Source organism: Stegodyphus dumicola, chromosome 4 (genome assembly GCF_044657685.1).
Source record: "Stegodyphus dumicola isolate Sdum_Otavi_A_Nest chromosome 4, ASM4465768v1".
NCBI classification, from domain to species: Eukaryota; Metazoa; Arthropoda; class Arachnida; order Araneae; family Eresidae; genus Stegodyphus; species Stegodyphus dumicola.
This window is the reverse complement of record NC_140771.1, coordinates 212,943,415-212,970,415: the sequence shown is the minus strand read 5'-3', so window position 1 is coordinate 212,970,415 and position 27,001 is coordinate 212,943,415. Positions and strand designations below refer to the sequence as shown.

Below are 27,001 nucleotides of genomic sequence, written 5' to 3'. Positions count from 1 at the left end.
AATATTACAATTATGAGACAAGCGAAAATGGAAAACAAGCAAGTTGTCAGTGGATTCATTAAATAAAGCTGCCATAGTTTCGTGAAACAGAAGGAGTGAAGAAAATAAAATTCACCAATTGAAGAAATCTTTTAGATACATTTAGTGGAACTTAAATTAGAAGGATGGCATTAGTTTCATATCCATGAGAAATACTCTTTTGCTTTGGCTAAAGTGCGTTAATGACAAGAAATGCGATTTTTTCCAAGTAACATAAAATCTTAAGTATTTCTTGAGAATCAAAAAATGATTTTGTAACAGAGCAAACAAATGACATAGAAGTTGCATTTATGGAAAATCTGAATTATTTCAATTTTACATCTCATAGAATAAAAAAATAGGATAACAACAAAATTATTATTGTTATTTTAATGGAAGATCTTTCTTCTATTAAAATAACGATGGAATATGGCAAGTAATGGCAAGGGAAAAAACTTTCTAATAGTTTTAGTTTATAATCAAAGGATAAAAAGAAATCTTTCCCCTTAGACAGAATAACCTTGAATTAGAATAGAAGATAAACACACCAATGTGACAATTAAAATCGCGATAACAACCTTGTATTTAGCTTACATATGTACGCTAAATACAAGGTTGTCGCGATTTTAGTTACCCTTGAATTCTTTGCCATAATCAAATAAACCAAACCATCTTTGGTTTTGATACATTCTGCGGCTATTCTTGGTCCCTAGTGTATGAATTTTTATATAATGAATATAGTTTATTATAAAACATGGTATGCTAAAAAGGGTTTAAATTACTTTGGGCTTAGATTACTCTTTAAATCGTTGTTATGTAACTGTCGGGATACATTTTAATTGGAACAGAAAAGAAATGTACAATAGAAAAAAGTGTTTTCAATGTTACATATATATGAACTTTGTTTTATCTTTCCTGTCAATATAACAGAAAGATCATCGTTTCTGTGTTTTAGAAAACAAGATAATTAAAAAAACAAGGAATGAATTTTAACAAAATCCATTTGAGAATAAAACTATATAAAATTATTAAAGCTATGTTCACAGGCTTATAAACACTTCATCAAACTTTTCCATTTTGTAACTGCAGTTATAGTATATATTATTTATAGTATATAATTTATCAAGCAAAGGAGTAATTATAATTTTTAAAAAAACCAATTTTGGTCTAGAAAACATCTTGCGCAATATGCTGCAAAATAAGTAAAATATAAGAATTGTAGTAAGCTCGCCTAAAAGTTACCAAGAGCTGCTGCTCCAAAAGGTTCAACACGTTTTAAAAAAATTAATACATATGAAAATCAAACCATTAGACATGTAAAACATTAAAAAACAGAAAAAGATAAAAAGTAAGCGGAAAATGGTAAATTAGCTTGCAGGTCCAGCCCGTATGTTTTTGTATTTTTAGGACTAATAGCTCATCGCTATTTATTTTCGTTTTTATTTTGATTTTAATTTTCATTTTAGTCTAGATTTAGGAAGTTTAGGTATTGTTTAACATATTTTAACACCTTAATGTGTCATTCTGTGCGGACGCGGCGGGAAATTGGAACAGAGAATTGAGACTATTAAAATTTCCAAGACACTTTGTCTAAATTTTTAAAAAATTTTTAGCGAAAAAGTTTTAGTTGTCTGTTTTGGCGAAACGCGTAATGGGGTTAGCTTGATTCGACGTTCAAATAAATGAAATTTCCCTTGGAAAGCCAGTTTGGAAGTCGAATTGGGCTAATTTACCATTTTCCGCTTACTTTTTATCTTTTTCTGTTTTTTAATGTTTTACATGTCTAATGGTTTGATTTTCAGATGTATTAATTTTTTTAAAACGTGTTGAACCTTTTGGCGCAGCAGCTCTTGGTAACTTTTAGGCGAGCTTACTACAATTTTTATATTTATAGTATATATATATATATATATATTACTATTATTAGTTATAGTATATATACATTTCCATTTTGTAACTGCAGTTATAGTATACAACTGCAGTTACAAAATGGAAATATATACTGTCTATCTTCATGTTGCATTTCCTTAAAAGCGCATTTCTGTTATTTATGCTTATACCACTGTTCTTTAGGCATATGTTGTCTTCAGACATTCTGCATTTTATTATTGAGAATTATTATGAATAATGTTTGGAGATAAATTTAATAGGGCATGAAAATACTATTTTCCTTCTTATATAACATTTTAAAGAAAGAGTAAAAATACTATAGAAACAGATTATATTTACGGTTTGCATGTTATTTTATCACGAAAGATATTTCTTCGTCATCACCGTGAGTGTTTTCCGTTTTATTATATTCCTTCTATCAAAAATGAATGTGAAGAAAATCTAACAAAACTCGAAAAAATAGAGTGATCACTTTTAAATGGCTTTGCAATGTTTTCATCCAATAGGAGTTTCTTTACGTCACTGGTAAAGCTCCGCCTTTCGGATCCGTGTCTGAAATGAGAGAAGCTCAAGAGCAACGGATGCGGAGAGGAACCAGAGCTCTAGAGATCGCTGGGAGTAAAAATCATCTTTTCCTGCTTGGCCCGTAGCAAAGGGATAAAGTTCGGAAGAATTTGCAAGGGAAAATGCTGCCCGCTCTACAGGGAGGTAAGAATTTTGCGAAACTTCTAAAGGCCCATAAAAGGTGCACTAAACATTTTTTTTCTTTTCATATTCGCCTGTTTTTGGAACTTAGGAAATATTCCAATGTGATATAATACTAAAAATTAAAAACAGCATCTTTTTAACTTGAAATGAAATTTTACATTGTTTGAAATGGACAAAAAATTATTCTTAACATCTTTGGCTTCATTTGCATCATTTCAGATGTTGAATATGAATTTTAAGGTAAGTTTCAATGATAAATACTTCCTATTATTCCTTGGGTTAAAACAAATTTCATTTTTGTATAATTTAAGTTTGTATAATGATTTATGGAGCCAATTATCTAACGAGGGTCAACTGATGAGAAGGAAATTGTTCAATGAAAAACAATTTTTGATTATAAGAAGAATTAAATAGTTTTTAAATTAAAAAAGAAGAAAGAAGAATCAATAAACCGAGTTTTCATAACATTTCTGTTGCAGTTTTATTAAACAAAATTAAACCAAAATTAATATTGACTACATTTTATTTTAAGTAATTATGTCTATAAGTTCTCGCAAATATAACCGCATGGAAAATATTCATAAATATTATATATCAGTGCGCAAGAAGTTATAAACATTTTACCTAGGTATTCATTCTGATCTACTACCTCAATTACCTAGGAATTCTCAATAACCTAGCATTTCGTAAAAAAAACCACGATTCTTTACTAAGTAGCATATGTACTGCAATGATTCGAGATTTTATCATTCTGTTTTACCATTCACTGAGACTGGTAAATTAATACGACTTAAATAAAATGATGTCCTTAATGCAGAAAGAGCTTTCCTGAATTTAATTAATCAGGACATAAAATGTATTTATGTCCTGATTAATTAAATTCAGGAAAGTCTTGATTAATTAAATTCAATTCAGTCCTGATTAATAAAATTCACTTACGTTCATTTGTTTCACTGTTAATAATAATTAATGTTTTACTAAACATTTCATTGTCAAACATTGTAAATGACACTTACATAATCTGAGATTACAGTAATAATATTAAAGGGCTTGAACTTTACACTAATCTAAATAATAAATTCTTCTGAAAAAATATTTCTACCAAACACATTTAAAAAGTTTTATTCATTACATGCAAGTGGGTTTGACTATCCTGTGTTCCTACATTAAAGGATTTTTTTTGGGGTTATAGACACGTATGATTTTCTTCTCGTGTGAACAGACTTGTAAGAAAACCACGAACTCGTGTAGAAGGATTCTTTAACCTTGGCACCGCAGTGTCCTATCACTAAGGGCTCCGCTTGAAGTGGTGACTGAAAAGAATTTGACTCTATCGGACATACTAATAAATAATTATAGCTTTTATTCAGTCCAATTATTTAGTTCTTTAAAATTAATTCAATGTTTCTGACTTAAGTAATTCGGAAATTTAAGATAGCGACAACAACAGAAAGGAAGGATTAATTATAGAAGACATAATCGAAGTTTAAAATTCATATTCGTTCCTTACATAGACTGCGTAATGTATCCTTTCTGATTAATATATTTGATAACAAAAAATTTTAATGAATTTAAAAGCCTGTTTGGATAGGATAAAAAAATTAAGGTAAAGGGGAAAAGAATGGTGTTTTCTACCTATAATGAGTGATATGCTCTGGAATTGCTATTCTCTTCAAACGGAAGAGTGTACATAGAAGAAATAGGCTGAAAATATGTTTAAGATGAATAGATCCGCTCAGGAAAATAGTACTGAATTATTAGTTACATTAATAATTGTTTTATTATTATAATAACTTTGTAACTTTAATATATATAATTACTAATAGTTTTATAACTAATAACAAATAATTTTATACTTATATAATTACATATAATTATATAATTATTAACAATAATAATTAATAACTTTATAATTTATAATATATAATAACTAATAAACTTTATGCAGTAGTTCTAAAATACATGAAAGTTATTTTAAAGATTTTATACTACCTTTTTCGAAAATAGTTCTGTATAAACTTTATTAGGCAGAAACTTCTTTTTTGTGTTTGATTTCGATTACATATTGTACATTTACCAAGATCAGGTTCAGTTCTAAAATAAGCATGTTCTAATTTTGTGTGAAAAGTTAGATGTTATAATAATCTGCTGTATTACACACCTTTATTCGCGATTAAAACCTGTTTAAAGTAAAGATTCCAAGTAAAATATTCTGTTTCAATTTCAAACTAACTGCCGCTAATGAATAAAGATTTATCTTTTTTCTTTACTTGGAAGCGTTTTGTGCCAATGAAAAAGAAGGTAATGTGATTTACAAGGGTCAGTATAGGTCTAGCTCTAGGTCTAGGTTTAGGTCTAGGTCCAAGGTCTAGGTCTATATCATATATCTCTATATCATATATCAAATCCAGAATGAAGGAAATAATTCAGGCTTGCTCCTAAAAATAATTTTACATTATTATTTACGACTACTAACTTCTAATTTACAGGTAAAATGGTAGCAGAAATGTACTTTAACAATCAAGAGAGTTCAAAACACAGCCGTTTTCGTCCGAAACATGTTTTCTCTTAAATTAAATCAAATGATCTTACTGATGTTTTAAGACAGACGTTTCATAGTTGAAGAACCCCTAAGTGACATCGAAAGTGGTGAAATCCATATTTTTTTTTTTTTTTTTTCAAAAGAAGCAAAATTACGTCTGAAGAAGAGAGACCTGTCTCTAACACCTTTCAAAATTGATAGAGTTTAATTCAAAGTTTATGCCAAACTAACGATGCTTTTCTGTTTAATTTTTAATTTTACATTAATGTGTTTTTCTTCCAGTATTAGTATTAAGATCAGCAATTTAATTATTACATTAATGTTTAATTTAGCATTCCTGGAAATATTTTCATGAATATCTTTTCATCTCACATTGTGAAATCTTGAGTAAAAAGAAGATTAAAAAGAGTATGGGTGTCTTTCTATATTTCTTCAAATGGCTTGGTAAATTTTTTTGACGCAGCAGGTTTCGTTTCGTAATTTTTATATGCAATGAATATCATGATCATAGTGCAAAAAAAGAGAATTTTATAGGAATTTTCAAACTAGTATTCTTTCCTGCTTTAACGAAATGATTAACTTGTACATTTTAGAGATTTTCTAACCATTCGGAGATTGAAATTTGTTTGTATGGGTTGGTAACAAGTCAAACATTTTTTTTTCGGGGAAAGCTACTTATAAAGTTGATAGCTTATAGTTCTTTTAGTTGATTAAAAAACATTCAAACTGAGGTATATTTTCTCATTTTTTTATATATTAGAGATAAAAACATGACACGAAATTTTTGAAATAATGCTTTAAATGAGTTAACGGACCTATTATTAGTTCATTTATTACGATTTTCCCATATTAGGCATTTTAAAAAATTTAGTTTTATGAAATTTGAAAAAAATCTGTGCTTGACAGAATAGCAACATATTGCCATTTCTAGCGAAATTTCTTTGCTTTTAAAGTTACAAACTGATGCATCTTGTTCGGAATACTTGAAACTGATACGCTGTGCAGGTACAGGCAAAGTATGATGGACGTCAGTGATGTACCATGGGTCAACTGGTAATGATTTTCCACACTAATTAACTCTGAGAAATTGGAAGCTTTATAAGAGTCTACAAAGAAATGTTGAGATGACCTACCGAAGGTTTCCAAAGAATTTAGAGTTTACCTATAAGGGTACATCGTGCAGTCCCAATGTACACCCTGCATCCAAGTAATGATTTAGGACATGAAGAGATTACAATGCAGTTTCAGTATAACTTGAAATTCACAAATTAAGCTGAGAATATCTGTTTTGATATAACAAAAATAACAGATAAATATAATAAATAAAAGATAAATGTACTGAGGTAAATATAATAAATACTGGGAATACAATATTATAATAAACTATATTAATAACACTAAAAAGGTGTCTACGAGGTCAGATCGTTTGAGAGTAACATTGAAACACTGTGAGTAAGAATCTGAGAGCTAAGGGATTTGAAAATGCAAAAATTGGGAATGCAGAAATAATTTTGAAAAGAAAGCAGCACAATTTTACAAAACGATACTTAAAATTGTACGCTGGAGCAGGTTACTACAGTTTATAAAGTTAACAAATGGAATCCTTTTGAATATATTCACAGGATGTAAAAGTTCATTAAATTTACGCAGCATGAGGAACTTATACTTGACAAAAAACTAAGCCATAGGAAGAGACTGTAGGGAATAATTTATTAAAACTTTGGATACTTATATTTATCTTTAATTAGAAACCTTTGGAATGCCAGGATATCAGTTTGTGGAGATTTTGCGTGATTATCCTTAGTTAAGGAGCATGAAGCCAGATTTTTACATAATGATAAAGCAGTTGTAACCATGTACTATGGAAATGGTTTACTGACTATGGAAATTCTGCTCAAAAGACAGATTTGCGTACGCTTATTTTAAATACAAGAACAAACTTTAAATATTAATATTTTTTCCATGGAAAAAAATTAAATTCTTTTTTTAAAGTGTCTTGAATCAGTTTATAGTCATACGATAAAAAATTGTCTGAGGTATAATTAATTACTTTGCTGTGCGATGAAATTATTCAAGATCTAATCAACTAAACTTTTTCTCAAGGAAATCGGAGACTTTATGAAAATTGTTATTCCTGTATGCAGTTCAAAATTCTAAACTAAGGAATGCGAATTTCTGAAAAGTATTTTTAAGCCAGAGAAGCGTGAATATATACAAATGAGCTACAAAGCTTAATCGGTAGAAATCTTAAATTGAAAATGTTCACTGAAAGGAATTGCATTTTTTTACGACACTGTAAAGGCGACATTTTTGTCGTTACGTTTCTTCAGAAAAATATATTAAGTTATGAAATTATTTTTTTCAGGAAGAATTTTTCAATTACAAAACTGTGTTTTTGATGGAAAAGATCTTCAGTATATATTGTTTAGTCGATTAAGGCAGGGTTTCATAAACTGTGGGGTCGCGGTACATGCAGCAGGTGTTCGCCGAAAAGTTTAGCAGTTTGGATATTTCTTTAACTTATTCTAATAATTTTTCAATTACCACCAAATATTTTTATACACTGTATCTGAAAATGGATAAAAATAAGACAATACAGACAAAGAAAAATACGAAAATTTGTCGACGCATTTTTTTTATAATATAAACTTTCATTTTCCTTGATTTGCACGTGACGCTGTCATTTCGTCTCTTACTCATTTAAAATTTTCCCATTGTTCTGTGTCTTAAAATTAGAAATTTAAGTTAATGACCTAAAACTGCAATAGTATATTACAGTACAAGTGAAGTGGGGGTCGCGAAAAAATTTCAGTGATAAAAAAGGGTCGCGATTGAAAAAAGTTTAAGAAATCCTGGATTAAGGAAAAGAACTGGAGTGTTTATTTGCCTAAAGAAAAGATGTTTATGTACAGGAATGTTAAGAGAAACTGGGTCCCATTCATATAAAATATGGAGAAAATTAAGTAAATTAACAAGCCGTTCACGAAGGATGGAATCCGTGTACAACTGTCAGCTCTCAACGGTCGATTTTAACATAATTACAAACTATGTGCTAATCAAAATTTCCTTTGGAGAAGAATCATATAAAAATTTAAATTCCCATTTTTTACTGAATGATTTAATGTGACGAAACTGTCATACTCTTAACATGGCAGTATGACCGACCATTAAGTAGACCATTTACGCATTCTTTTTGAAACACATCGTGAGCTATGTTCATGTAAAAGTAAAAGTTTTTAATCAGTAAAATTCACATTTCAGATTTTTAACGGATCTCCACACTATCCTAAGCAGAAAGTTTTATTTCCTGGTCAGCTGTTTGGAGATTATACGTATATTTGAGCTTTAGAGATATTTTGTTCAAACTGATATATAATATGAATTCATAATGGAAATAGTACTTTAATTCAGTTCAGAATAAAGGAAATTTTAAAAAATTAATAAAAGACGTTTTTATAAAAGATAAGAATAAAGAATAAAAGTCATAACTGACGTCGAATAAGGTACTAGTACTGCTGCCAAACCCCATTAGTCCATGAAGAGTAAGAGTTTGAAGAGCTGAGGAATACTGACTTTGATTTGAGGTACTGGGCACCAGTGTTTACAGTTAGACACCTACTTAACATTATAAAACACATTGATGAAAGCAATTAGCTACATAATAGTGCATAGCTTCTCATCTCCTACTAATATTTTTTAGAGACTATTGCACTGGCCGACTGTATACGATCCTTGAATACTAGTACAATGTTCTGAATACATGTGAATGAGCCACATACAGATAGTTTCCGTGTTTATTTCTATGTACACTATGAATATGAGCCAATTTTTCTCAGAAATCCCGACATGTAAGTATCTCGTGCGTTAGGCAATTATTTCTCGTGCGCTTTGTGATAATTAATTAACTAACCAAGCATCGTCTCAAAACTATTTTCGTATTTTTATGTTCATCTGATCTACATAACATAGCAAACACAGTTATCTATGTTTTAGATGGTTTCCGAACTGTGGCCTAATGGGTGGAATCTGCATCAGGTAATCATATATCAACCACGAGTCAGCGAAAGTTGTCAAACTTGGGCATCATCAGGCTTTAAAAGCTTCGATTTTTTTTCTTTCGGGGGCAAAATGAAAATTAATCGTTTTAGATACTTAGAAAGAGAAATGGTAACATGTTATGCTTAGGGAAGGTTTTGAAGAGCAGTTTTATTTATAATTCTTCCGTGTTTTAACTGGTCGAAAAGAATATGGGGTCGGTTATGGTAAACGGAAGTTCTTATTTAAAAATTAGGCAAATAATGCTTTATCAATTATGTCTGCATGGAGAACTGGCTCATATTCGTAGTACATATAACTAAAAGGAGGAAAACGTCTTGAATCAGTTTATTGAGTTACGGAGGCTTAAAATCATAATGAAATGCAACCAATGAGTGATTTTTGTTTACTATGCGCTTGTGGGACATTCATATAAATTCTATTTCGAAATTTCTAGAGAAAGTGATTATAATAGCAACTGAAGTTTATGCTAGTTCTTTACAATTTAAAAGTTTGCCCTAGGTTTTAATTAAAATTTTTAAGAATAAATATTCTTCTACACAATACGGTTGCTAGGAATAAAAAAAGCCTTTAAAAGTATGTTACATACATATTATCTCATGCGCTGATGTAATAAAACTACAATCGTTGCTTTTCGAAAATGTATTAGAGTTTTGGCTTTTGCTGATACAAATTTTATTTTTCCGGTCCATAAAACATATCATAACAGTTTTTATGATAATCCAAAAAACTTCTGCCATCCGCAAAATACTGAATAAGAATTTCTAAGGTAATGTAAAAAAATTCGGAATAATAACGAGGATAATAGGTATAGTAACTGGCGCAAGAAAATATTATAAATAATAATGACTAAATTAAAGGAAAAACTTCCAATTTCTTGCTGAAATTTGTAACACAAGATTTTGCTCTTTAAGCTGTATTTAATCTGAGACAAATTTGAGAAACTAAATTGATTTGTATGAAACTATTAATACGGCATATATATTTTAATTTTGCCTATCAGTAAAGAAACTCGAAAAAAAGTTTTGACTAGAACAGGTAGATAACCCACGAAGGTATTTTTTTTTATCCATTTTACGCTAGTTAAAGGTTTAAGGAATTTCAATAGATTATATTAAGCGTATTTAATACTGGTCGTGACATCTTTTGTAGTTTTTGAATATTTTATACGCTTCTTAACTTTGTCGTTAATTATTTTCTCTTTAAATAATTAAAAAAAAAAACAAATTTTACATTTGTTATCTTTTATGAACATTCTGAGTGAGGATTTAATTAGTTTCTTTCTCATTAATTTAAATTAGCTTTTGCAAAAAAATACTCTAGTTTCTTCATTAATCTGAGAACTTAAACATCTCTGTACTTTCTTTGAGCAATACATTTAGTAACTTAAGATCAATGTAATTGTACAATATGCAGTTTTATACAATTTTTAAACTCACTGCTTCAATAAACAAAAGAAAACTATCACAATGAAGAGATTATTCAATGGTGAAATTAATTAGTGTGATCTGTCGAAGATTAAAATTTTAAATATTATACAATTTTACAAGCTATGTAGAATTATTTATAAGATTATTCAATTAAAGTAAAATAAGTTGATTAGTGGTTCTGACGTAAAATAATTATTAACAAAAAATTTTTAAATAAAAGAATATAAATAAATTTTAATCTAAAACTTACCAGTAAAAGCCAACTTTTTCGTTGCTTTGATCGATTGTAACAGTTTTAAATATTATTAAAATCTTGTAGTTTAAATAATTTTAATAGATGAAGATTAAGGTATTTGTGAATGGCAATACTTGAAACCAGACTTGAGTGCCACGTGCGACTCTCGCACGAAGAATGTAATTTATTTTTAAATGTTAGTATTCTTTCTTCTTGTTTTGTATGTCGCCATTTTGACTGCTAAATAAAGTTTTTTCTGTGTTCCATCATTGGAGTTGTTTCATATTGCCAAAGAAGTATCACACTATTAATAAATATAGGAAAAGTTCTAATAAATAATTTTTTTACAAAAATACCTTAAACATATATTATTTCGAATGCCCGTCAAATAATGTTTCGTTTGTTTTCAAGTTTTCTTTGTTTCTGTACAGTAAAGCGAGTTATTGTTAAAAGGTGTCATCCTCCTGTTTTCTAGTAAAGATTTAGTCTTTCAATCTTATTTGAGGATTTAAATCATTCCGTCAATATTTAACGATAAATGAACGAATAAGCGAGGTTGATGACGCGAATAATCATAGACCAGATCAGATTTACCGAATTTTTGTTCTTCAAAGGCAGAAAAAAGTTAACTACATTTGATACTCATGTCGTTTTTAGAGTTGGCAAAGTGTTAATCAGGGCAGCAATTATGCGCTTTAGTATATCATACGATGCATTGAAAGGCGTCATGATTACAGTCCGAAACTGATATTGAACTACAGAATTAAAGAGTTACATTAATATATGCGGTAACTAAAAAAATTAAAATCGTATAGAAGATAATATTCTAACTTGTACTTTAACGGGTCTGATATCATTACCAGTATGTTTTAGAAAGTACTGAAATTTCTCATCGCCAAATGAGGATTAAAATCGCAGTTTAGCAACTGGAATCGCAATGGCAAGCATTTAACACTGTGATATTTTCCTTAATATGTTATAGAAAGTTTCTAGTGTAAATATTTATAAAATCATTCATTCATAACTTTCATTCAATATTGCGTAAACGTTCTAATGAGCCGCGCGCATATTTCACAAATGCACATCGGCGTAGCCACTGAGAGAGGGGTTTCGAAAATGGACCAATGAGTTGCTATTGCTCTTGTGACGCTAAATCTTCGTGCATGTGAGCGTATGTTGTTTACGTTTTAATTTGCATTTGTTTCGCAGTTATAAATATATGGCGTAATATTAGAAAATCTCGTAGCGCTTTCGTTTTCTGAATTTGATTAATCGCTGACATTTCACTTTCGCGATTTTTATCACACATTAATATTAGGATTGATGTTCACAGCATAGTATGTGAATTAAGCTAATTCAAGAGTATATTTTTTTTAATGAGCTGAGAATGACTGAATATGTTACAATGAATGTAGTGTTTTCTTATTTCAGTGCTTGCATTCTTTTGATTTTAAAGTGTAAGATTCAGAATACATATGATCTGATTATATCCATTGTTAACATTAAAAATTATATGTGAATAAATTGAATACGATGAATTTACTCTGTTTGATGAGTATTTCTTGTGTAGACAGTATACATTTAAGAGTGAGCAGTTATTAAATGGAAAATTTAACATACTAAATGTATACGAATACAAATTAGTAAAGTTCACTTTGAATAAAATTCTGCGTTGGTTATTATTATAGAGCATCTTTTTCATATAGACTGCAATAAAAAGTGCTGACTTCTATTTACATATATAATTGGTGTAAATATTTTTCTCATACGCATAGTTTTATGTAAAGATTGCATTTGGGCTCAGAAGTTTATCACATATTTCTTTCTTCATCTTATTTACCACATATTAAGTAATCTTTCACATCGATATTTTTGCGAAGTATCCAACATGTGTTTGTATTTATTTCAACCAGGTAGTGAAATCTTCATAATTTCCTATAATTGATTTAACTTCGCAATGAAAAGTTTTAGAAGCAATCGACGATGCTTTAATTATTTTGTACAGAAAATTGCGTGGCAGAATATTTTCAACCATCTTGCTTAAATCTTAAAGCACGAAAGGTCATGTGACATGACAGAAATATTACTGGATGCTCATTGGTCCATCCTAGAAGCCACTCCCTCAGTGGCTACATAGATGTGCACTTGTGAAATATGCGAGCCGCGCTCTTGGCCAAATTTCAAGCCAGGATGTTCTGTATGCAAGAATTACGTTAACTGCTAAATTAGTACGAGTAATTTAGCAATTAACTTAATTAGTATGACTAAAACTAATACTAATTAATATTAGTAAAACTTATACTAATTAGTATGATCGATATTTGCAACTGCCTCAGCCATTTTTTAAAACAAGAACAAGATTAGAAAATTTGACCTTGAGGATGTAATGTGAGAGATCATAAAGTAACCTAATAAAATGCGATCTTTATCCTCATTTGGCATCTACAGCTCATACTAAGCATATGATATTTCTAATTTTTTTTTATCAACCATGAAAATCTGAAATAGTTAAAACAAGAGTAATAAGTAATATTTTTAAGAAAACTTGATTCTTGAATAGTAAACATTAATGCAAAATGGGGTTAAATACGTATGGAAATATTTAAGCTAAATGTAGTTTGAAAAACAAGATTTCAAACGCACAAAGTTGCTCAAATTTCACAGTTGTTGTTGTTTCAAAGTTGTTCAAAGTCATAAACGTTTTACTGAGTTCTGGAAAGATTTGAAGCACTAACGTTCTAGCAAATTCAGTAATTATGAAATTCTCTGGAAAAATTATTTTAAATTCTGTGGTTTCTTAATAATGTTTTAAATTATATTAGAGAATTGTGATGACTTCGTGGTTTAACAAGGCACCATTTAGCAAGACGAAACAAACATTTATTAAATATATAATTCAAATAATAATATAATAGTTACTCAGAGCAGTACGTCGCTCCTACCGCATAGTACAATCTACTACCTTCCTCTTCCGAGGCTAACATGCAACTCCTAATAAATACATTAACCCTTCTCGAAGAAGAGCTACCTGCGCCAAGCATGCTCTGTTGATCGCCAAACAGTTGCCAGATATCACAAGAATAATAATTCATTAATAGTAATTCATATCTAAATAATTCAGTGTCTGTTTTATAACATTAAGAGCCATACTTAAATCACAACCGAGTAGCATTTTGCTTTCATAAAAGTGCGATTTTTGAAGTCATTTTGTATTCAAGTTCTATGTGGTTTATAGAATTTATTTACATATAAAAATCATTAATATAAAAATATAAATTTTTATATTCTTAGAAAGAAAGTTACACTCATAAAGTTACACACAGATTCCTTTCCTATTATCAAGACCAATAAAATTCCGGTGACAAGCAGAGAATAATCTTTACATTTCTATATCATGCATAACATTTATAAATCATTAATAATACATTACATTTTCTTCATATAATGCCAAAGATCAGAAAGAATTTCGGGCTTAATGCTGCCGCCAGCTGTCGATGTTTCATATGAAGTCAAAATGAATGAGACTGCGCTTGCCGGATGACATACATTTATTATTTCTTAAACATAAAAGATAAATATCAGATCCTTAAGAGAGAGACGTTTTTAGCTTTATATTATTAAAATATCCCCACGTTCAATCGAATTTTAATGCTGCGGATATTGACTTAACAAGATAAAAGTAAGAACTGGCGACAGTCTTCTGACTATATTAGACAGAAATATTATTTCCTTCCGCCTAGCAGGAGTCTCGAAGGAATAAAACCTGCAAACAATGTAATTTGCGTCAGGTTTGACAGGGTGATTAATATTATGGTGGAATATTCTAATCTAGTATACGACATCCAAGAAAAATTTAACAATAAATTAGCTATGTTTTATTATTAAGACAATTTGTCCAGTAGGATATAGGTAAGATTCGATTTCAGAAATTTCAGAATTGAAAATAAACTTTTACCATAACTATATATGTTATATATATATATATACATACATAAATTTTTTGGCTTTTGCTTTCTTTTGTTTTTGCATATGGTTTGATCCGAATTAAATATGAAATTTATTTTAATGTGTTTTTAATTAATTTTGTATTATTACCGCCACTTGTTGCTGCTTTCAGCGTGCAACTGGCTTAGGTTTCGAATTACTTTGTATTTATTCATTATATATATAATATATACGTATGTTTGTACATATATACACACATATTTATGTGTTTTATCCATTTTATTTACGTAAAAGCTTCAACTGAAATTTTGCATGTATAAAATGGTAAAAAAGGAACCGAAAAATAAAATTTAAATCACTTTTACAACGATTCCTTGAAAGAATTATAACCCTGTAGTGTTCAGGTATTAATCACAACCAAGTAATCTTGAAGATATGACTATTTGGAAAACATGTGTGACAATCCTTTACTTTAGGAGGAAGATTTGAGGAAAAGTGTAATCATTTGGATGCAGACCTTAAAAGGATTGATTATAGAAGATAGATAAGTTCTTTAAATTTGGCAGTAAGCTAAACAATTCGGATAAATAAACATTATTTTTAGTTTTTCAAATAATATATTTTTATGATATTAGAGAATTCGTAGGCTTCAGTATTAATTATGTGTAATTTACTTCAAAGGCACGGATCATATAGTCAGATAAATTTCGCTTATACTAATGTTACCATCTTTAGAATCACGGAGAACATTTGAGCTCATATAGCAGAATTATTTATGTATTATACTCTATAGCTATCGATGCTTATTGTATTACATTTATTTATCTTACTTTATATTTCAGTAAATATAAAAGCTAAATATTTGAGCCATTTTTATGCTATCCTATCCTCGAAAGGATTTTATGTGTTCTATTTCTTTCTACGCTACTTATAGGAAAAAAAAGTGTAAAAAATAACTTATTCAGAATAAATGTTCCACGCAAAAATAATAATAAAAATTAGGCAACATGAAAAAATAAATATGTTTATTTATGAGATACGTTAGAATGTTTACTCGGTGTGTTTGTATGTTTACGGCGTGTCTGGGATATGGTCCTCTGGGTACAGGTTTTGAGCAGGGATGGGCAAACGTTTTCGGTCGCGGGCCAGAAATAAAATAAAAAAAAAGTTTGGCGCGCCAAAATAAATTTTACTAAAATTTTAAAAACAATAAATAATAATTTAAATATGTTAATGAGATGAATGAAATTGCGATTTCATTTTTATAAGTTCCTTATATTGAGGTTCAAAGACTCAATAACTGATTCTAAGGAACGAGGCTAAATGCTCATCTGTCAGTCTACTTCTGAAATAATTCTTTCTAAGGTTCATGGTTGAAAACACTTCTTCACATATATAAGATAAAGTAAACATAGCACTGCTTTTCTGGGCATGAGATATTAAATTTGGGAAACTAATTTCTGTAGTGATTTGTAAAACTCTTAACTTAATTTATTATATTTAGAACATATTTAGAAATAACAGTTTGAGATGATTGTTAGATTACAACTCAATTAATTCAAGCTGCAAATCTGACCTCACTGCTTCATAATTTACGTTGAAAGGCATGGTAAAAATATCTAGTTCTGTTTGAATAGCTCTGAAATCTTGAAATCTTCGTTCGAACTCAAAATGAAGTTTTTTTCAAGCCATCTTCATAATTTTTAGGCTTCTCTTCGTTTACTGAGGGTATTGAATTTAACCTCAGGAAATGAGACAAGTCGTTCTTAGCTAGCTGCCCAACAAACAGATTAAGGTTTAAGTTAAGATAATTAAGATTACGTTTTTTCTAAGAAGTCTAATTCACCTATATTGGATTCCCATATGTTTGCTCCATGAGAAAGAGATAACGCTTGTTGGCGCCAATCTACAGCTATAACTAACAAAGAACTTTCGCTTATAACACTTCACCGATTGAAAGCTGTCTGTGCCTGTTATTTCCGTCAATTTATGTTTGTAGAACAAAAGCAGAGAAAGTAAAAAGATGATCAGATTTTTGGATAAAAGGAAGAAAAAAATAATATTTAAACAAAGTAGAAAAGGAGACGGATATATAATATATAAATATATATATCTTTTAATTTGCCTCGAACCGGCAAAATAAAATTCTATTCGCGGGCCGGATAGAACCTTCTGCCGGGCCGGAGTTGGCCCGCAGGCCGTAGTTTGCCTATCCCTGGGTTAGAGTAACAAAAGTAATCGTTTTAAATTGGACATCTTTGTTACTTTGATGCTCTAAGTTTTGTCATAATGTCTAGTGATTTGGATTTCCCTAACATTTTGCTTCCTACAGATTAGGGAGATCCATTATTTCTTAAAAATTAAATTTTCTTTTTAGAAATTATCGAAAATCTGGCGATTCAAAACCTTTTATATTTGAAAAAGTATCTAATGAAAGGAAAAAGTCGAAAGGATCAGAAAATCATGCGAAATGCGAATGAAAATTATTGGGATTGTCTTTTTTTATTAATTATTATTTTAATGATATCGAGAAAGGAAAAATTGCTTTATAGCCTCTAATAATTTTTATTCAAGTAGTTTTCTAATACATTCAAACAATTTATTGATTTACGTGCTAACTATCTGTGGATAAAATACTTTCAGAAAAAATGAAGAATTTCTTTTAGTTTCACAATCGCGTTAGCTTTAGCCAAATAATGCATCTTCAGCATGTCCATATTCTAAAATCATTTTTAAAGAATTTCGTTCCAAAAGTTAGAATAAACTTTTCTGCCAATATACTTACCTACAACGAGAACGAAATCTCACAGTCATGAGAAAATTCTTAACAGTATAAACGCTGTCAAATAGTTCATCATTTGAAAGCTCTTCTCAGCAGACGACTTTGCTTGATTTTCAATAATTAAAATCAATTAACAAAATAATTCTGAAACTGAATCTTTGAATTTTTTCTTACACTACTATAAGATTATCTTCTCAGTACCTGAGTCACAGAGAAAAAATCAGATTTTATGCGATTAAAACATGTCATAAAAATTACTAAATTAAGCAATAAATGATGGTATTTGAAGTTATTTTGTACAATTAAACAAAATTGACTATTAAGATATATCTGTTTAACTTAGTGTGCTTTGAACGAATTCTCATCTTCGCTCTTACTAGACGTTTAAATTCTAAGAATACAGATAACAGGTAAAACGTAACAAAACAGCTTATCAAAAACTACGTCATCTGATGTAACTAAAAATTTTACGAAATTACTCATCGCTGCTTTTGTGAGATCTATAAAATTCAAGCGTTTATTGACGTACAATCCTGAAGCTAACTCTCAACGTTTCACTAATGCAGTTTATGCTACTGCGGCTTCTAACTCTAAAGCAACAACAAAAATTGCTCACCAAATCACAAATCGTCACACAGTGGATATCTCAGAGATAAAAAGTTTTATAACCAGCTGTTATAGCAGTCTTTCAAAGCTATAAATTAGCTTTCTATTTAAACTCAATATAATCTGCATTTTGATGAAGACTGCCGGACGAAACAGAAAGTACAGAAAAGAATTAATATAAAAATAACATACTAGATGAAACAAAGCTAAAAGCTTCATACCTTCGGGAGAACAAAATTCATTGCACCGATAATATTTGGAACGAAACATTTGTAAGATTTCACTTACAAATGTTTCAGTATTGTTCTGCTATTTCGCTTTTAATTAATTCAATTATGCCTATATCGAAGGACTGTAGTTTACTTTCGCGGTTTAAAGGGAAAAGAACTTGCAGATCTAAGACATCATAATTTGCTAGGAGAGCGGAAATAATTTCATTTAAATTCTGGAATTTTCATAGAATTTTTCTTGAGTTAAAAGGCATTTAAGATTTTCTTTTAATTACCAAAAGCTCGAGGGATTCTCTAGCATCAATAATTTGCGAAAGCAATTACGAATAAACTACAACTTCTTTTACAAGAAAAGATAATTTTGCATAACCAGGCATTCGAAAGCTCAGAAATGCCCGTTTGATGAAATCAAATTCTTTTAATCTGACTTCATTGAATGACACTGCTATTATTAAATCTTCCAATACATTTTCTAAATTTGGAATAGTATGTAATGATAAGTCGCGTTCTTCATTTTGCATTTTCCCCTTCTCTCTTGCTACCAAAAACATTTTAAATCTTCTGAGAGTGAAGAAATATGTTTGCGACAGTTTTATGGTTGGAAATATGTCTTGATCTCAATGGAAAGGATGTAAATGTCTTAAAGAAAGAGTCATGTGATCCAACGAAAAAGATACGATATCGAATATTCTTGTTATGAAGTCCATTTCTATGCCGAAAATGCCATAATGCGATTTCCTACGGGACTAAGTTAAAGTAGCGTAAGAAAAGGAATTCGAAAAGCTACAGAATTTGAGGATATATATCAGACCTTTGCTTTAGAAAGGATATAATGCAGAAATGCTTTTAAGGACGTTGAAGAACTGTTTACACTAAGCTTGAAAAATGCTTTCGTAATTATTACTTGCTTTAAAAACATATTCGTTTACTGAAGAATGCTTTCGGTTTTGTTAAATTTATTTAGATTTATTTTATCTTTTGTCTATCATTTTTTATTTATTTTGCGTTACTGTATATTTACCTGCTATTTATTACTAGATCTTGTTTTAATCATAACTTTACATATTTGTTTTTTGTTTTATTTTCTTATGTTTAATCTGTATTTTAATAATATACTCCAAGCTTCTTGATTCGGGACTCTAATGCTCTCAGATTTTAAAAGGGAAGTATTTCATACTAAATAATAATTCCGCCATTAATACAAGACCTCAAATTAAAAAGGTACTCTAATCTTGCTACTCAGTTTGACATTTTAATGCAGAACTCAAATAATTTAGAATATTCTACTATTAGTTCACAGCAATACGATGAAACAAATTCATAGAAGATGGCATTGTATTCATAAAAAGGCTGGAACTCAAGCGTCCTGCATTACTTTCATTTTAAAACATGAAGATTGATTTCAGAATTCGATACCAGAGACCTGATATCTTAGTCTGTAGTGAAGTTTTGAGAAGATTTCACCGCTCTGGTCGAGCGTCAACTTTTTTTATTTTTAAATCATATATAACTAATTAATTAAAAGATTTCAAAGCGTTAGAATCTTCAAGCTCGGGAACTTGTCCATTCTTTCATGGATATTTATTCAGTAGAGTAGCAACACAAAGACATCACAACCTCTTCTTCATAAACCTCAGGTAACCGTCGTACAAGCCTTTCTCTCCTTAAGTCCATTTCTTCTCATGAAACGATGATCTAACCTCACCTGGCGTTTAATTGTTGGGCTGTAATTTGGCGTTTCTTCGCTTCATCCCTAGCTTTCATTTGTATCATATCATATTTCTTCACCTTATAATTTGTAGTCATTTATATTTATTTAATTATTTTGTAGTATGTGTTGTAGAGTCATTAGGTATTTTTTGGAAGTAGGAGATGTGAAAAATGAGCAATGTCCTCGCCGGGACTCGAACCACGGACCTCTCGTATACGCGTCGTGTGTGCTGACCACTACACCACAAAGGCATGCTAAGAAGGCGGGAGAAATATCTTATAGTGTAACTGTACGGAGGTGGCATTAGAATTGTGTTAGTACCTTCAGAAGAACTGAAAATATAAGTTGCTGACGCCTTTAAATGCTTTTGTTGACAAAATATTGCCGCTTTATTGTTCAAAGTTGGTGATTCTAGTAATTTTGGTGATGTTTTGGAAGTTATCAGAAAATATATTTTCGTGAGTCTAAGAGCGACTCATTTTTTTTCTAAGCTTTTCTGTTAGCACTGGCTTTGTATAAATAAATGGCTTCAAAGAGCTGTAAATCTATTGAAATATTAGTATTCTTCATTGAAATATTAGTATTATTAGCGGAATAAATTTATTTCGTTGAGTTTACTTTTCGATGAGTTTAGCTATTGCTCCTTGAGTGATTCAACAATTGTGTTGGGTATTTGCTATTTTGAAGGCATTTATCCTGCTGTTTTTTACTGGTTTTAACTCTTAGTTTATTACTTTCTTTATTTCCTGCTTCATGAAATCCGTGTACAGTTAGTGAAAAAATCTGATGTGTGCACTGCATGACTTCCTTGCACGGAATATTAAATTACACCCATTTTCCCTGCATTTCATTTAAGCATATTGAATTTAATTAAATCTACGTCGATAGCGCATAAACCACAGTAGAATAAATGCACTCTTTAAAATTCACTATATTTATTTACTATATCGTCACTGTGGCGCTACTTCACTTAAGAGCGTTACATCTAATTCATTTTATAACTCATAGTTCACAAAAATTATATCACCAGAAGAATTATCTAATTGTTTCAACTGGTATAATAAATCTAAAACGATGTATAAAAGAAATTAGACAAATAAAAAGACACAGTTGTTGTTGCGAAACTTAGTTTCTTTAGATTGACAACAAATCCTCTGTTCTGGTTAAGTTTCAAATGTAAACAAATATGGTTGCTATGATAAAAAAAATTAGGCCTAGCCGCACTTATACAACTTTTAAGTTGTTGATAATTCTACAAATATTGTATACAAGTTAACTAAAGACACAAAAACATAAACAGGAAGAAAGGAAAAACATAATTCAATCATTTTTAAAGCAAAAAATGCACAATTTACCAACATATAAGAATAAAAAAACTGAGCTCACGGAGCCGAGTAACAGAGTGGGTATATGCATATATAGTATATAGTTTTACTTTTGGTGCTGCCGATTGCCACCAAAAAGGGAGATGCACAGCTACATCGTATAGCTGTTTTATATACAAAATTTCATTTTTCTGAGGCTATTCGTTTATGAGTTATGCGAGACACATACATACATACATATGAACATACGTACGTACAGACGCCGCCACAAAAAATTTTATTGTGAATCCATTTTAAATCAGTTTTATATTTTTTTGGGGGTAAAGAGTCCTTTATTTTGTCCATACGTACATATGTCACGCAAAAACATCGTTAAATTGCATTCGATAGCGGTCAAAATGGATATTTTTTTTTAAATATGATACCCGGAATTTTTCGTCATTACAATACTTCTTTTACTTCGTACAAAAACGTAAAAAATTAAAAGTCTGGGCCGCACAGCCAAGTCGCATTTATAGGTTTGTGGTCATGGATAGAATTGCTATAGAAAGATAATATGATGATGGACATAATACGAATTTCAGGTATAACGTATGTGTTATTATTTGCATGTCTTACCTATAGTAGGGACAAATAACATCTGTCGGCATGAAAAACCTATCATGGACCTGATGGCAGAAAAGGAGGAGTTTTTTAGAGGTTTTATGATCCAGGTTCGCAGTTTAAAGTGAGTGATTTAATGAAGGACTGCCATACATATTAAATCACAAATAAATCTGGTGCTATGCTATGATTTCCTTTAATCATTTACCTATGCAGTCCTAGCGGCTGCGCAGAAGGAAATGATTAGTGTTTGATACATCTTTTTATCCGACTACATGGATTTTTCTTCTCTTTTATTCATTACCTGGACTCCGTGAGACAGGAAGAAGTGCATTTCCTTGTATAAATCTGTCTCTACTGTAATGTATGATTAAATATGATTTATATATTGTATATGATGTATTTTCAAAGATGTTATTAAATTAAATATTAATATAAATTATATGTGTATTGTATCAGTATTTATTTTATTGTAAGTTAATAAACATATTGTTCCGACGTCCAAGTCAGACGCTGGTCCAAAAAAGTGATCTGATTATTAGTGAGACAGACCAAAGCGATACCAAGATATGTATTCCAGTCAGGTACTCGCCCAAGGAAAGATATTCGAATATCAGCGAGACAGCCCGAAACATCGTTCGAAAGTTCCTAGCCCAACGTATTTCTACTACTTCCTATCTACGCGAGACTTTTTGAAACTGAACTAAAAATATTTCGCTTGAAGCTTTGACTCTTGTACAGTTTCAAAAACTGGTTTTCGTATAAATTAACCATCAAATATCCCGAAAATAAAAATTTTAGAAAATGTTTCTTTCAAAGCGCTGTTGAGGGTAGCTTGTAGATGTGATACCGGGTTTACGGTGCCGCGCTTCCGACCATTAGTGTTAAATGACGATGTCACGAAGAGCGGCTAATATCGGAACCGCCAACATAGTCATACCCATTAATCTAAAAATTTCAGAAATGTATCATCTTTTGTCATTTGGAAAATGTATAGTTGCCATTAAGAAATAAACTATGTGCTATGCTGTTACTTTTCCAAATCATTGTTTAACTATTGCGTTAAGCAATGATTATGGATAAATTAACCTCTGCAGATTACAAGTAATTCTTTTTTGAAAAAAGACGAAGCAATCGAACGTTTAATTTCTGTCTACTAAAGTAATATTTATCTCACAGTATGTACAATAATTTATCTTAAAATTAAATTTGGCAGATACTGGAATTTTACGAACAAAAGGTTAAAAAGAAAGGCGATTGCACTCCGATATATGACTACATATTCATTTCAGCATTTAACTAATTATATGTCAAGAATTAATTTACTAAATATTAGAAGTTCTCGTTAAATAAAAGAAATTAAATGTATAAATTACACAAACAATTGTAGCCTAAGAGAAATTATCTACTATCTTACGAAACTGACATTTTATCAATTAAAAGTTTAATTTAAGTTTAAAGTTTAATTAAGTGTATTTCAGACTTTTTCTTAATTACTTAAATAATTTGATACATTAAAAAACAATAAGGACTTATTATTATCCCGTCGACAATGAAAGTTAGCTACCATCAAACCATCAAATATGGCGGAGACTCTGCCAAAAGTTGGGCCAGTTGTTCCTGTGGAATTCTGTAGAAACTGATGCATTTGATTTTAATAAACAATCAATATTTAACCCTCTTCGTTTTTGTCACTTCGTAAAAAAGGCTTTCGTCAATTTCTAATATTTTGTTAGAACCTCCGAATTTACTGGAGGCTCTATTTAGAAAGCTGTGAGTACAGACTTCCGGAGGTAATTGATATAATCTTATACTCTTTTGTGGGCCATATTCTACCGACCAAATCGTCACTTGCTTACGGTATGGTCCCAGAACTTTGAAAATAATCCACTGTTTGTCGTTTCGTAGAAAGCAAATCGGTAGAAACATTCGAGGTTATATTAAACCCGGAAGCGCAGATGTTATGAGTGTGCTGTTACGTCACGCTGATCCATAATTGGCTCTCAACTGCGCTGCTTAGAAAATGTTTCACTTTCGAAGGGATAATACGTAAGTAACAATTAATTTGCATGAAAATCTGAGCTGATTATTTTATGTTTTATTATTAATTGAATATATATCTAAAGCGAACATTCTTCGTCACTGCAAAAGTTTTCTGTAAAGTAGTATATTCCAAACTAATTAGCATATCTTTAAATAATTCGTTTTCTTTAAATGATGGTTTCTAAATAAAATAAAATTATTCTAGCTTTTGATAATTAGTTACCACAGATATACCTTGGAAATGAGGCAAAAGAAGTTTCGCGTTTTAAATTTAATATAAAATTATGTCCCCATGTAATAAATGTTTCTAAATCAAACTTTCAGTAAATAAATGCTATTAATTATAAAACTTAATCTTTAAATAATGATAGTTGCTTTAGTTAGAAATTTAGTTACATTACAATAAAATATGAACATAAATATAAAAAGGCTTCATTTTATGAATGGTAGATATTTTAATTAAAAACTAAATTCAAAATTGCATGTTTTATCGAATACGGCACGGCATGGGAGCACAATTTGCTTTAGAGAAGAAGATCCTTCGTTATAATACAAATATAAATAAAATGTTTACGGATCCGCGCAAACCTTTTTCTACCAAACTAATTAGCAATATTAATATTTCTGATCCATTAAAAAATATTGCTTAGAATGTTTTTGAAATATTCGAATCAATGCTCTGCAATCTAACTCAGTTTCAATAAGTCGAATCCTCCCGGAGCTTAGCTTGTGAGCATACATCATTAAAAGTCGAAGTCCACATTTGCATTCAGCAGAGAGCTGAAACGGAAAATTAACATAAATCCATTTTGTGTAAGGGGATCAATAAACTACTGATTAGAACGCCGGAAATCTTTATTAAATGTTTAGACACAGATGCCTCGGTGTTTAAACATGGTTTAAGTTTGAAGGCCAAATAGGGAGCGGGATTTTGAGTATGTCTTAAAACTTATTATCTGCTCTTAGTCATCGCTGTTTATACTATGCATTTAGCAGATGTATTAGATGTATTAGATTTAGCAACGTAGCAGATGCATGAAAACTGAGCAATTATATCATAATGAAGTATTAGTTAGCTAAGTAATATTTCTTTTGAGGATAAAATTGAAAAACACGTACATAGATTTTCCCCATACAAACCAGTATACGAATACAAAGCAGTTTCTCTTTAAAAGTCCTCCATGAAGGCATTTCTTATGTATTCATGCAGCGCGTGTTATCTCCCTTAGTCAGATAACACGCGCTTAGTTTGTGATATTGCAATACAAATCAATTTACTGGATATTAATTAAAACGCTTTATACGGCGTATTCCAAGATATGTATTTCCAGTTCTAGAGTTTCACAAAATAAAATAAATAAAATTGTGACACTGCAATTTTATAAATGTAAAACTGAATTCTTCATATTCTTCTTATAGAACAGAAAATCCAATCAATAAAATATTCATTACATTTTCAGAAGTTAAATATAAAAAAACTGCTTACATTTATAAACAAAATTTGAGGGATATATGAGAATAAACTTGTTAACTTATATCATTTTTGAACACGTAGTATCGAATAGACAAACTTAAATATTTTTCTTTCAGATTAAGGAAGAAACTAAAAATTATTCTATCTGGCGATTAGTTTTCAATACTGGTAAAATAGCAATCGTCATAAATTTAATTAACTGGACCTGTGAAACAACAAATCACAAAAGCAGTCAAGGGGACATGTGACATATCGACTGGCGAAATGCAACTATTTCGGGAGAAAGGTTATTACGGTATAATTTTTTTCAAAATAAACGTGTAATCTAAATTCTTTTCTTCATTTAAAATAGATAGCTTTTAGATTACATAAAACACATAAAAGTAAATTTAACGCTTAATGTTTTTAAAAACCAGTTGTTTAATTTCTCTTACCTTTTGAAGAATCTTTAGTGACAGTGTGCTAGTTTGGTACACTTCTTGGAAAAGAGACTTCTAAAGACATCTTCTCAGCTAATAAAACAGGTTCTAACAAAGAATGTTTATAAACATACTTTTTACCAGCTGATGTGGCTTTATTGTTGTCACACCAGACATCTGTCCTCTCTCAACTTGTAAGGATCTTAAGTTTTACTAACGTTTATTTTATTTTAAATCTTTACTATCACTTCTTATTTTCTACTTCCGGCCAGAATTATAAGCGTGAAGGAGTTTATGCAAAGTTGTCTGGCGAACGCCAAGTATTTAAGTGTGGCCTTTTTGCCAAGCAGAAGAGAGGAAGCCGTGAGTTCGAAGCAGGCCGCTTACCTTAGAAGTTACGCAGTTGCTACTTTGCCTTCCAGGCCAGAGGTTTTAATCCTCTTGATAAATTAAACGTATTGTAGTGTTCACAGTCTCTGTGCTACATACGCTTTCTGTTATTATAAGGCCAATCTTATTCTAAAGTTAAATTAGAGTTTAGTTTTATTTTGATATCTTTTAAGTTAGACCCCGAGTGGAGGGTCATTGTATTCCGAAGTACGGAAGTCATTGTATATAAAGAAAAAAAATAAAGGGTTTTGTATACCCTTCGTCTGTATCCTGTCTACTTACTACAATTAGTGAACATAGCTTTAGTAAGCTCTCTGTTCTAGTCAGGTCATTGTATGTTTCCGAAGAAGGTTAGAAGAAACATTGAACCTGATAGTGGCGCCCGACGAAGAATAACCATGGCCGAGTTTCAAGAAGAACCTGTGCTGCCTGCAGAAACAGCTCAGAATCCAGAAATGCCAGCTGCCGCCCTGGAAGGATTTGGGTATATTGTCCAGACCATGCGCGCTTCGATGAAACCAGAAGCAACGTTTAATGGAAACTCACAGGTAACCAGTTTTTTGGAAAAATTGGATGACCACTTCATGCTCTACC

General features: G+C 30.4%; 1 long non-coding RNA gene across 3 annotated transcripts in view; it reads right to left on the bottom strand.

The window, feature by feature from the left end:
* Positions 1–27,001, bottom strand: part of LOC118191799 (uncharacterized) — a 77,758-nt gene that overhangs the window by 29,464 nt on the left and 21,293 nt on the right. The window contains exon 1 of one of the 3 annotated variants that reach the window (XR_004758669.2): positions 14,310–14,392. The exons of 1 other annotated variant lie outside the window; for it this stretch is intronic. This is a non-coding gene — a long non-coding RNA (uncharacterized LOC118191799). Of the gene's footprint in view, positions 1–10,894; positions 10,954–14,309; positions 14,393–27,001 lie in introns of those variants that run through there. One more of the 3 variants, XR_015040542.1, reaches the window with a different exon arrangement.